The sequence below is a fragment of a genome, unplaced genomic scaffold (genome assembly GCF_019419815.1).
Source record: "Pyrus x bretschneideri cultivar Hongxiangsu unplaced genomic scaffold, Pyrus_bretschneideri_v1 Contig16, whole genome shotgun sequence".
Classification (NCBI taxonomy): domain Eukaryota; kingdom Viridiplantae; phylum Streptophyta; class Magnoliopsida; order Rosales; family Rosaceae; genus Pyrus; species Pyrus x bretschneideri.
The window spans coordinates 1,407,256-1,419,251 of NW_025999457.1; the positions used below are offsets into that span (position 1 = coordinate 1,407,256).

The following is an 11,996-nucleotide window of genomic DNA, read 5'->3' on the forward strand; positions in this document are numbered from 1 at the left end:
GTTTTCAATTATCAGCCACACCCCTAAGGCTTTAGGGCTGTTAATAGAACTTAGCGCTCACAACTCCAACAAAATTAATGTGTCATAAGCTCAACTCATCCTCGATTATTTCTGCAGAATCAGTTTGTATAATTTATTACTAGAATTAATTCAATCCATCATCGATCATTTTTGCAGAATCAATTCAATCATTCATCGACCATCGACTATTTTTGTAGAATCAATTCAATTCAATCTGTCCTCGACCATTTTTGCAAAATCAGTTTAACCCGTCGTCGACCATTTTTACAAAATCAGTTCAACCTCTCTTTGACCGTTTTTGCAGAATCAGTTAAACCTGTTATTGACCATTTTTGCAGAATCAGTTCAACTGTCCTCCTGCAGTTCAACCCATCATTGACCATTTTTGGCGAATCAGTTCAACCTGTCCTCGACCGTTTTTGTAGAATCAGTTCAACTCGTCCGCAGTTCAACCCATCCTTTACCATTTTTGTTGAATTAGTTCAACCCGTCCTCAACCGTTTTTGCAGAATCAGTTCAATGCAGTTCAACCCATCCTCAACCATTTTTGCTGAATTAGTTTAACCTGTCCTCAACCATTTTTTGTAGAATCAGTTCAACATTTTTGCAGAATCAGTTCATCCCATCATCAACAACTTTTTTAGAATCAGTTCAACCTGTCCTCGATCGTTTTTGCAGAATCATTATCCATCTTCGACCATTTTTGCAGAATTAGTTCAACCCGTATTCGATAAATGACAATGTTTGCAAAATTTCACTAATTCATCTTTTGGTTTATTAAGTCGTGGGTGTGTTCGATAAATTTTACGTTTGCAAAATCCAATTCTTGTATTATTTTTTTCCTTTTACAAATTCTAATTTGTGATATAATTTTTTTCGTTAACAGAGGTTGAAATAAAACAGTAGAATTTTGGGGCAAAGAAGCAAGGCATAGCCCAGGTCTTCTAATTCAGAATTTGTTTGATTTGAAACTCATCTTAAATTGGTCAATGGAAGGTTATCTGTGATAAATTGTGTTTGATTTGAATATCATATACTATAAAGCAGTAAGAACATCCTTCAATCCAATTTCAAGGCACATAGAACTTGAAAAGGGAATAAAGAAGGGAATTATACCTATCTAACAAATAATTAAAACCAGATGGGAACTTTAATTGTCCAACTAGGAATGGGAATGAGATGGTAAACTGGGTAGAGGTCGTAGATCCACAAGTTCATTCATTCATTTGAATAATTAAATTGAATAATTAAATGAAACCAATATTTCTTGAAGAAAGAAAGAGAGACAAATGAACAATGGTTGAAGAGATATAAGTGTGAAAAAGACTTTTTCATTATAAGGGGTAATTTTGTAACTTACACTCTAGAGAAAAAAAGACAATGATGTCATTTTCACATGTATTAACTTTTATCTCTCATTGAAATGTTTAAAAAGTGTTGTTTCAATATATAATTTAGTTATTATAAGTATACTCTAAGTGTAATTTTTCCTTGAATTAACTATATTGTATATATGACATGTAAAAATAAAAATATGTTATATAGATATATTATATATTATAAAATATATGTATGTGTTGTTATTTATTATGTAACATATTTATAAATAGGGTAAATTACACAAAACTACCTCAACTATAGGTTGAATCACAAACTCATACTTTATGTTTTAAAAGTTACAATATCATACCTCAACTTACCAATTTGTCGCAATGTCAGACCTCTGTTAGTTTTTCTGTTAAATGCTGACATGGCTTAAGGCAGGGACCACTTCTTAGCCTAACTGAATTAAAAAATTAATTAAATATATTAAAAAATAAAAATAAAATTATTTTAATATTTTCATAAAAAATTGTGGACCCACCCTACCAACCCATTACCCTTACCCTTCCCGTCTCCCCAACCTTCCCTCTTTCCCCTACCGTCTGCCTCGACCCGTTTCCTGGGCGAGTTTCCTAGGTGACTTTACGATGAACTCCGGCGACAAGCACTGTCGCCACAACCATCGTTCCACTGCTCTCAGTGACACGAACAGGACCCGCTCAAATTTCAAGTTTTTTGGCCGCCCTTCATGGCGGATTGAACCGTGGAATTCCCGAGATTTTGACACGAGGATTTTGGGAAGGCGTTCAAACATCCATTCTCACCTTCCTTCCTCCTTCATGTAATCAGGAATACTTAAAACTATTGATGTAATCAAGAATTCCATTTAAAGTTGGATGGTCCATAACAATCACAGATAAGCACAATATCCGGGTACAATTCTAAACTCTAAAACTTAAAGATTCAACACACAAAATGATGAAATTTAAAGATTTAATCTCAAAGAAAAATTCAAAAGGAACCCATCAAGGAATAAAGCATACTAACAAGCACAAGTAAGAAGCAAAATTGAAAACCTCAAAAACCCATAAAAGAAATTGAAAAACATAAAAAACCCATTAGGGAAATTGAAAAAAAATAAAAACCCATAAGAGTTTTTGCAGGTTTATTGCATTGGAAGCAAAATGTTTTAAGTGGAAGGCGCTAAAAAATATAGGTTATTCTCAGATGGCTGGACGATGGTACTTGTAGCCTTGCTGTCGTTGTTGACTATCATGCTCTCCAATGGCATAACAAAGGTTCTGCCTCATTTCATCAATGCTGCTTTGTATAACCAAAACGACTCCATTTCACTTTTTTATTTAATTCCCAAGAGCAAAATAACGTAGTCTGGCCTGGGAATTTTGAAAAAATAACATTAAACGCTGTGGTTCAGTGCAGCAATGCTGCATACCCAGAACCAAATGGCGTTCGAACAAATTTCAAGGCAAAAGAACCTGAAATTCGAATCGGAAGAGAGAAAAGAATTAAGTTTCAGTCACCAACTCCACAGGCACCATTGATGAGAAAACCACCATTGCCAGCTGACCCTATCAGATCTCGAAATCATAATCTTCTTCAACCTCTCGATATACTCCGACAACGTCACGAAGAGAAGTAGTTTTGAATCCAAGATGAACTCTAATCCGATTGAGTTGTAAATTTAAATTTATATTCTTTGATTTGTTATTTGAAGATCTTCTGGATTTTAATGGTTTTCACGTGGTGGGTCAAGTGAAATTGGCATGTAAAAGGTTAGTTTGTATTGGTTTTTTGAATTTTTTGGGTGGTGGGTTGGGGAAGATTATAATTATTGATCTGGGTTTAAGTTTCCAGGTCATATTCATGTTGGTTTGGGTGGTGAAGGGAGGGGGACGGCTGGAACGGGAAGAGGATGTGGGTCCCACATTGTTTTACAAAAGTATATAACTTTTGTTTTTAATTTTTAATATTTAATAATTTTTTAATCCAGCTGAGATAAATAGTGGAGACACACCCCGACCTCAATCGAAGTATGCTGGCTGTCACGTGAAGGTGACGTAACCATGTGCGCTGTGCGAAAGTGGTAATGACATGAAAATGTGAATAAACAAAACCACTACCTATGTTACCTTAAACTAGAATATAAGTACTAGTGTAAGTGTTTAGAGTAAAGACACACACAACCAGAGCATAGGTATCGAAATGCAGTCCAAAAGACTAAGTACTTATAATATAGAACATAAAAGAAACCCTACATTGTTGGATGTCTGTTAAAACCGCCGAAAATCCCTCGTGAGCCACCAATGCCAAAGTTTACCCAGAACCTGAAGGGGCGTAATACAGAAAAATGTAAGTGGGCAAAAACAAAGCTTTTCAAAACCATTTATCATTCCAAAATAATAACCCCTCACCGTAAAACCCATATAAGTTTCCCAGAAAATAACACCGTATACGTATACGAAAATTATGCTCGAGAATAATGAAACCATGTGTATGCCATGTCAATCATCTCAACCATGAATATGTAAGCCAGGTGAATTGCATTAATATAAAGTGACATATCAGCCGGAGTCACCTAACGTGACTTGTACGGCTGAATCTATAACTGAACAATCAAATCAAATCCTGCACACGAGTCGGAACCACCAATGTGGTCTATACAACATGCTAGGTGTAAATAAATATGCTCAAGTGCTACAATCACGTGAAGGTTGTGCAAAGTATCGCAAGTCACCTACGAGTCGGAACGACCTAATGTGGTTTGTATGACAGGCTAGGACTGCCTTGGATCAAAGGTGAGCATGTGGTGCGGGAGGTGAACAATCACGTGAAGGCTAGGTCCTGTCCTCGGGCAAAGCACTAACATTGGGGTGCAGGATATAATTCACTAAAATCAACTCATCATAATCATACACACTACCATCACAACCATCACTATATACTCACCTGAAGCTTACCTGAGTGTCCATAGCGTCGAGCGGTAATATGCACAGCTATATTAAAGCATACTCTAATATGTAATGCATATGACATGGCATTTAAAATGTAAAAACCATTTAAACAGTTCATGGGAAACATAAGGTATATATATGTATATATATAAAACCAAAAACCCATTCACTAGTATGTAGTCAGGTCGTAACCCCCAAGTCTCGCTTGGCTACGCTTGTCCTCTGGAAACGTCTCACCTATATGTGAAACACCTATTTTAATGTTACTTTTAAGCACATAACCATCACTTTGTAATAACTTCTCATACGTTGCTCAATTGGGGTGTTTGAATATACCATCATGGCCTACTCAACACCACGAACATCCCCATATTTTTAGAATAATTTTTCGACTTCCCACGCGCCCTCATGCGCCGGCCAAGGCACGGCCACACGTGCTAGCCACGTGCAGGCACGTTCCTGGCACGCTGACGGTAACCCTAACACTGTTAGTGAATATTCCGTTAAATAATAGGATATTCTGTTAAATATATCTGATGCCGTTAAGAATATTCCATCAAAGTTGACGGAATATGCTCTGTCTTCTCCGGTGGTTCGCCGGGATCCGTCGCCGGCCGCCGCTGCACTCGTTGGTTTCTGGAAAAAATTTGAATCTCAATATCTCCATTGTTTCAACACCAAATTTCATGAATTGTATATCAAATTGAAGCCCTGAACTAGAAAAACACGATCTTACCTATTTGGGGTCCTAAATTCGATGGAAAATGACCGGAAAAATCCTTGAAAAAACCGACTACTCCTGCCAACCCACTATCAAGCTTATTTCGACGTCCAAACTTAACCAAAAGTAGTCTAAACCACTAGAGGAGTTGTAATAATACATTTCTAAGTCTCAATAGTAAGTAAAACCTCGACAATCACCTTGGGGAAACAAGGTACCCCATCGGAGCTTCTAAGTTCTCAGGTTCTCGTGAACTATTCTTCATCCCAGAGGTGTCACTCGACTCGTGGAGCCATAAGGAAGATGATAGTGACCTCCAATCACTCGATCTGTAAGTGATTGATGGTGTTTGAAGGTTGGAGAACTTAGTTGTACGGACGAAAAGGAAATTTCGAGAGAAAGAGGAGAGAGAGGAAGGTTGCATGTGTGAGTATGTGTGGCTCACGGGATTGGGCAATTTTAAATTGCCTTAAATCCTATTGGGCTGCAAGCTTAGGCTAACCATTTGGTCTAAAAACAACCCTACATTTTTAATTGGACCCAAGAAAGTAGGAAGTGAAATAATTGGTCCATTTTCTTAGCCCACTTATACATTCACATCACAACATTTCGAGGACAAACTCGTCATTTCCACGCTATCGAGAATAAAATATATTATAATTCGGGATGGGTCGTCATAGTGGGGTCCGTCTCAGGTTACTTAAGTATTTAACAGAAAAATTAACAGAAAACATGAGATATGAGATTGTGGTTCGACCCATAATCAAAGTAATTTTGTGTAATTTATTTTTATAAATATTATATGAGGTGGGAGTTTTAGGTTAGTAGTTTGGTGGGAAATATGTGGGGCCTTAAAAGAGAAAAAAATGGGATAATATATTCAAAAGTTAAGTGAGAAAAAAAAGGGAATTATTATTAGCACTCCAAAAGTCTCATTCTACACTCCAAACTTTCTATATTTGGAAAGAAAAATACACTTGTGAGGAGTGTAGAATGAGATTGTTGGAGTGCCAATAACACTTCCCAAAAAGAAATTGAATAATGAAAACATAAAGTCATCTAAAGAAGCAAGAGTAAAACGACGACGTCAAGCTATTATATTAAGCAACCAAATTATTATCTTCTTCATGAGTTCGTGCCGTCGACTCTGCATCTAAAAAGTTTTCAGATTCCAGCGAAGTCCTTCACATGGCCTTGTCCAGTCCCGCCCAACCCGCCTTTCCCCCTAGTCCTGCCTAGTCGTGCCTAACCCCACCCAAGCACCCGCCGAATAAGCTATTCCGATTTCACAACCGATTCGGGATTAATTGCAGTGGCTACCCACTGTCTAACGTTTAGGCGGCCGCCTAAGCCATCTTTTAGAACACTACTTAATATTACGATTTAAGTGGTATTATTTATCTTCACTTGTAAGTAAAGAGATTTTAGATTCTTATTAAAAACGAATTTGAACCACATTATTATAGTTAATCCATTATGATTTTTCGTCTACCCATCACTTTAATGTAGATAATATAATTTTCTAAAAAAAACAATTAAAATATCTAAAATATCGTATACTTCCAAGTACCATAAAATTTTCAAACAATTGGTAATGGTAAAAAAAAATAAAAAATAAAAAATAAAAAATACAGAGAAGCTATAAATTAGAAATTGTTAAACAATTAGTAAGCGATATTGAGAGGGGGGCTGAAAGTGAAAGGACAAATATTTTCCGAAAAAAAGTGGAATACTGACTCTGATTTCCAATACTAGTTCAAAAGTGCAGGGACAACTTTTTTCTACAAAACAAAAAAAAAAAAAAATGGAAGACTAACTGAGAAATTTCCAAAAAGCTTCTCTGTTGGGACGTTGTTATCTTTCTTTACCTTTTCTCTCCTCACCAAAGTGATTGGATGCAAGACTTCTGACTTCTCTGCAAGTTCCCAGCTTTCTAATCAGAAAATATATTCATGTCTCTGTTTTATTTTATTTTATTTATTTATTTATTTATTTTGAAGAGGAAAATAATTATGTCACCCACTACGAAACTTCAATCTAGGTTTTCTCACACAAGCAGAAAAGGGGTAATCCAACACATAAGGCCATCTGGGCATTTGCACAATTTTAGCCCAAAAATTCAACAAATTAGCTTCCAACTTAAAATCGTTTTGCAAATGGGCATATTTTGGGGGCTCAAAGCAGCACCAGATGGGCTAAAAAGTGTCAGAGCCCAGGTACTGTATCACGCCCCGACCCGAGATGATAATGTTTTTTACTATGAAGCTAATCACATCACAATTATAGAAGTAGAAACTTCCATAATCAAGATGCGATAAAATTGAATAAATAAAATAAAAATGAAATCAGAGCATTCATTGAAAATTAAAATTCTGAAGCGAAAGCTTAGTGATAATAATAATTTACATAAAGATTTACAACTCAAAAGGTATACAACAAAGGTTCCTCTTTCTTTTGGCTAGAACCTAACTATTACAGATGAACAGTCTAACAATAACTTTTAGTTTCCAACTGTTGCATCAAGACCTTAGGTTTGCGGCTCAATACCTGTAAGAACTATAAAGGGGTGAGGAAGACCACATCACAGAAGGGACATAACCTCATCATGAATAATTGATCAAACTAAACTAAGTGACACATAATCATAGATTTCAAGCATAAGAAATTAGAAACAATGGCTCATAATGAATGCATGAATGTTCCCTCATTCCCACCTCTACTGTCATTAATCCATACTCCAAAAACAGCGGTCTCTCACGTCCTATATCGGGCTTTGGACTCGAGTATCTTGTTACATGAATTATCACCCATGATACACATTCGTTCACTTTCCATTGTTCTTTCAAATCAAAATGTTCTTCTCTCAGTCACTAAAGTCCCTCACATAATGATCGTCTTTACCGTCGATCATTTGTGCTTACTGAAAACCCTGGTCCTTATGAGAGTTGAATGAAGTTTTCCAATACATCAGACCACTCCAAATTCATCACGACACAAGCCCATGTAACTCTCACGACCCATGCCTCTCATCATTGCAATGCATGAAATAAATTCCGTTTCATATATGCATGCCATAATTATTTGATCTATAAGAATAATGTGAACATATAACTCCATATAACCTCAAGCATATTATCCAGAAGAGTAATTGGCCGCACCAATCATTCTAATTACCAATCCTTACATACTAACAAGAACAAGTTACAGTTCACATAGCTTAATAAGACCAAACATTCAATCATTATAGAGGCTCCAGAGAACCCCCTACCTTGATTTCAGCTATAACGTAGTTCCGGTTTACTTTCGCACATCCCTATTATTAAGTATAAACCGTTGCTAGCATTCAAGAATCACTGCCCCAAAACGAAGACCCTATAGAAGGTATAGTTCACTTCCTAGACTTAAATTCAAAAGATTGCAGTGCTTTAAAGTGGTGGAACTAGAATCAGGATTCAGGTATGTAGGACAATAACTTTCCAAACATCAGGATATATTCAAAATCCAATCAATTTTATGCTCATAGTGCACGGTCTGACTAGCTAAGCTATATGCGTTGATGTAAACATGCTAAAACGAAATCAGAAAAAATAGAAGAGAGGTGACAAAAAGTCTCTGTTCCTACCTGATTTTCTAAAGATGTGGTGATCGGATTGACTTTAAATTTGGATATGTTATCGTACTTGAACAGATGAATAAGATTCGTAAAGAACACTTTTCGATTTGAGTCACATAAGATGGATATATTGAATCATCAAGAGCAGAATAAATAGAATAGACATGTTCTCAGTTTCATCAAGAGCAGGATTCATGTCCCCTTCCTTGTACAGAACCTAAATAGGATTGACATGTTCTCAGCACGATTCCCTAACATGATGTAAATGATGTCTTCAGAAAATGAACCTTAAGATTAGGACTGACAAGGGCAGGCCCCATGGCGTTGCGAGTTTCCAAGGTGGCCACTTTCAGCATTAGGCAAGATGACCAGATTGTTGATCAGGACCTGTAGCTCGTTCTCATAAACAGCAAAGCGCGTGCAGAAATGCTATTTTATTTGAAGACACTGAATATTCAATCAAGTACAGTTTATTTAAAGACACTGAATATTCAATCAAGTACATCTGACAAGAATTCAGATATGTCGCTGTCTCTTCGAGTCAATGGGGAAAGCTCCTGTGGTTCGAATATGGTCAAGAGTCCTCCATAGACCATGATTCCCCACTGCTTCATTTCCTGTCCTGAATCCTTGCCCGTAAATTGTTGTATCCGTCTCAATTGAATGTTTAAAAAATTCACCAAGCTTCTTCTCTTCATTAGACATTGTCGAACTAGACCCAGAAGACGTCTGAGAGACCAGCCACATATGGGCCAACACTTGGCGGATACCAAATCCAACCTCTAGGCTCAGATTCCGATAACCATTAAACCCTAGCCATGCGGACATCATCATTTAGCCAGAATTGACCCTGAAAGCAACCTAGGAAGGCCATACAGCATCTGAATGGATGTTATTCTACTGTGTCCTTTCAGCATCCTTAGAATACTAGTAACGATAGGTTCTGCCGAAGGGGAGAAAACTGCTGTAGTCTCTGACAGGTCGTGATGACCGAGCCTTTCTACCTCGGTGTCCTTGTTTAATGTTCGTCTCCCAACCAAGATTACTTGGATTTGCTGCTCAAATTTCATACCTAAATCTTCAAAGAAGGCTTGTACTTGAAGAAAAAGGGAATTGCACTTGTGATCATCCATAATTTCGGAGTCATTACACTCTGAGCATTGCTTCCGACCATCAGGAAGTAAAAAATATTTGGTCGCCCATGGCTCCATTCTTTCACAGCTACAACACCTAGGAGTTCCGTCGCGCTCATGAGATGGGCAGTATTTTTGTAGCCAGAAAGGATGTTGCTTATACTCAATATAACCGTCTGATTTTCTAATAGGGATAAAAGTCTTGCATACATCACAGTTTGGATGGTGCTGCGCCTTATAGCAGGATATGTGGTAAGGGCTGTGACTGTCATCTCAGGAATATAAAACTCAAGATCAGTAATTGGAAGATTACAAGTGATGCAAACAAAACATTCAGGATGCCAAAAAGCTCCAATGCATCCTAAATACCGCCCACGCTCAATATTCCTATTGCAGCCAGCACATACCCTGAATCCATCATTATTGACACATGGTGGACAAGAATCCAAGTTCAAGCTTTCTGGAAGACCCTCCACAAACTCATCATATAGTTCATGGTCATGCTCCTCTAACAGACGTTCATCCCTCGTTGTAACGATGATTCTGCTACCCAGACCAAACCAGTTTTTATTTCCAGCCACTCTTGCTAGTTGGCCTAACTGATCCACACCGTCAAGAACGAGAAGAACCTTTTTATTATTAAAACATTTCTTTGTCATTACGGTACCAGCATAATCGTCCTCAACTTGTGTATTGGTTTTCAGAACAGAGGAAAGAAGCTGATTTTGCAGATAAAGGAGACCGTACGTTGCAGAAACCGTTCCAACATCAGCAAGAAAACAACTGACTTCAAAATAATGGGAAAATTCGTCATAAAATTGTCTAGCAGTGAGCGTCTTACCTATGCCGGCTTTCCCACATATGCCTATAAAACGAACATCATTTGCTTCTAGATCCAAAAGCAAATGTAATTTTTTCAGTCTAAAATCAATTCCCGCCATCTTCTTTGCAGAACCTAACAATTTGAAAGTGGGATGCACTTTGTTACACACTATTTTGACAATCTCGTTGATAAGCTCAGTCTCATAACTGCGACACAGAAAATGAAGTAATCGTCAAACACTCACTTTTTTTTTTTTATAATATGAATATCATAAATAATTGAAGTACAACAAATTTCCATTCGTTTATTCGTACCTATAGTCATCTGACTTCATCCCTGCTATAACGCTCACTTTCTGTAAAGCACGTCTCCATTCTTGCACCCTTCTCATGTCCTCGCTAATTCTTTCATGCTCGTCAAAGGCCGCTTCGAAAGTTCCTTTTTGCTCTCGAACAAGGGAGGGCTCTACACCATAGAATATTGGAATGATTGCATTCCTTGCTTCCATGCATTTAAGTATATGTAAAAGTTCATTCAAGCACCAAGTAGAAGAAGCATAGTTTGGTGACAGAACAATGATGGCAAACTGTGATTCTTCGACAGCAGTCGAGAGAGTTGAAGAAATATTGGTGCCTCTTTCAATTCCTGAATTGTCCCTGAAAGTCCTAATTGCTTGGCGCACCAGAGCGTTGTACAAATGATCTGCGAAAGCCTTGCGGGTGTCTTTACCCCTAAAACTCAAGAAAACATCATACTTCCATCGAGGAGGTGCAGGATCAGATACGTAGGCTCGTTCCTTGCTCAAATCCATTGAAAAATGGTTGTTGAAATCTGCTCCAAGTTAACAACCAATTAAGAAAGCTCAGCGGAATAGTAATAATATAAACTAGAGTTTTAATATGTTCTTACTTAAAAACAGAGGGGGCGTTGAAAAGGAGAAAAGTTGTAATTGCAGAAGGCCCTACATATTAAAAAGAATTGCTTTTAATAGCACTTTAAATCTCATTGTGCATTTTTTATAAATGTAATTTTTTTAAATATAAAAAAATTAGAATGCATAATTAGATATTTGAATTACCGATAACAATCAACCGAGAAACAATTTATTTTTTCAATTTATTATATAATAATGTTATATATTCAAGTGAAACTTTAAAATTAGAGTTTTTGAAACTTTTTTTCTTGTTTGGTTGTTTAAAATTGACCTGTTTTTTATTATTTAGTGAAAGTCATGATTGTAGTTCTTTTTACTTATTATTTAATGACATATATAAATTTACCATCAATAAGTCCTAAAGTTTGTTTTGGAAAACTATTTTATAAAAGGATTCGTTTATAAATTTCGTATAGAGCTTCAAGAATCTCAGAGACGGCTCTGCTTAAAAATACT

General features: G+C 36.8%; 1 pseudogene; it reads right to left on the bottom strand.

Moving 5' to 3' along the window:
• Positions 1–8,762: 8,762 nt before the first annotated feature.
• On the bottom strand, positions 8,763–11,461 carry LOC125475704 (annotated as a pseudogene).
• Positions 11,462–11,996: the final 535 nt, after the last annotated feature.